The sequence below is a fragment of the Nematolebias whitei genome, chromosome 8, assembly GCF_014905685.2.
Source record: "Nematolebias whitei isolate Nwh7 chromosome 8, NemWhi1, whole genome shotgun sequence".
Lineage (NCBI taxonomy): Eukaryota > Metazoa > Chordata > Actinopteri > Cyprinodontiformes > Rivulidae > Nematolebias > Nematolebias whitei.
In genome coordinates, this window is record NC_056505.1 from 7,545,673 (window position 1) to 7,547,626 (window position 1,954).

Below are 1,954 nucleotides of genomic sequence, written 5' to 3' on the forward strand. Positions count from 1 at the left end.
TATATATATATATATATATATATATATATATATATATATATATATATATATATAAAATCACCAAGTTACCTTACATAATCAAATGTTTACTAATATATGCATGTTCTATGTTCATAGACTCCCTTTGATCATGGTCTCTAAACCCTTTTGTTTTAATCTTATCACCAATTACTTATCAAGTATTTGATTCTAAAGCTGCATGAATGAGATTAAAAAAAAAAAAAAAAGTTGCACCCCTCTGCCTTTTCTTAATTTTTCTTCTCCTTGTCCACTCCAAATGTAGTGCTTGGTGCAAAAGGCCTCCTCCCTGCCTTGTAAAACAGCTGTTCTCTTGTATAGAAAGTCAGTGGTAAAGCCCTGGCAGTGAAGCAAAGCCTTAGTTTCTATCACCTTCAATCCCGTGTCAATCACACACAGACACACACTCACAACCCCAATACGTCACTAGTAGCCCTGGTGTCCACGTCCGTCAGGCTAACAGGCTTCACTGTTGATCTAAATCCTGCCCTGATGCAGATGCTGCGTTCACTGACACACTTTCAGAGTATAATTATTCATATCGTCAAAGCTTTTTGGAAGCACTTGATACAGTATATTATTGCTGCTGATTCTACTGATATGAAGATGATTTATGTTATGTGGCAGTAACAAATTAAAATACTTTTGTAATTTAATATATAAAAAACAATGTGTCATACTCTTCCTCTTGAGCAGTTCCACTTCACTTCAAACTTGGCTCCTCTACCAAAAGCCAGGGAGTTTAAGGGTTCTGCACAGTGTCTTATCTGCTCCTAGAAACAGCAAAGATATGCATGCTTGTTTGCTTGTTTGTTTGATTGTTTATTTTTTATTTGCCCATCCTGCCAAACCATATGTACAGTTTGCATCTAGCATTTCCACTGAAAAACACCAGAATGTGCCTGTGGTAAAAACTTGTGGTGCTACTATTATGCTACTAGTATTTTATTTTCTTTATGTTGATGGCAAGGACAAATTCCCAAAGCTTCCAAAGTAAAAGTATACATATCTTGAGTATTTTTGTACATGTACATTGAGGGAGAATTCATTTGTGTTTAAGGATCAAATATGAACATGGTCATTGTAAAGAACAAGAAAGAATCCCCTACTGACTGCAGGCCAGCCGATGCTTTAATGCTTTAGCTTTAATCAGGGAGTCACGTTTATCTAAAACATAGTCGAGTGAGAATAACTGATGTTAATGTAATTCCATTAGAATTTCAGCAACAAGTTCCCATTTGTTATTGAGATGAAATTGGGATAAGGGTTTAGGGCCTAAACAACAATGTTAACCATGAAAGCATTTGGCCTCTGGGACTCAGCCTAAACTTTAGGCTGAGTCCCAGAGGCCAAATGCTTTCAAGGTTAACATTGTTTTTACATGTGCACATGGCTGTGGACTGACAGATCTGACACTATAGTAGTTCCAGATAAACCATGTAGTACATACCCTTATGTTACCCAAGTTTACCATGTTGAATGGCATTATCAGGTAGAAATTTGTTTGAATTCAAATGAGACAATCTGCATTAAAATGTTGTGGTTGAGGCCTCATTTTGTGCTTTTATTGTCATGTTTTACATGAAACAGATTTACATGCAACACGTCTCTGAACAAAGCCACTTACTGTCTGTTGAAAAAAAAAAAGACTTTTTCATCAGTTTTATAAATATGTCAAACTGTATATAATATTTCTTTATTTCTGCTTCTCTACAAATTGATAATGTATGTGATGCCAGTAATTCTTGATTAATCCTTTAAAACAAATCCAGTAGTTATCCAGCTTAATCTTTGGCATTACTTTCTCAATGCACTCAAGATGTGGTATTGCCTAAAATAATAAATTTTTTAATGTTTTTTTTTATCGTAATTTAGTGATGCCAAGTCTGTTTAAAGAGTTACCTGATCCAGCTACAATGAAAAGTATTTATATATA

The 1,954-nt window shown here is 34.6% G+C and overlaps 1 protein-coding gene across 1 annotated transcript in view; it reads left to right on the forward strand.

The window, feature by feature from the left end:
- The window catches only part of taok3a (TAO kinase 3a), a 42,582-nt gene that overhangs the window by 5,043 nt on the left and 35,585 nt on the right, over positions 1-1,954 (forward strand). The gene's annotated exons all lie outside the window — the stretch shown is intronic.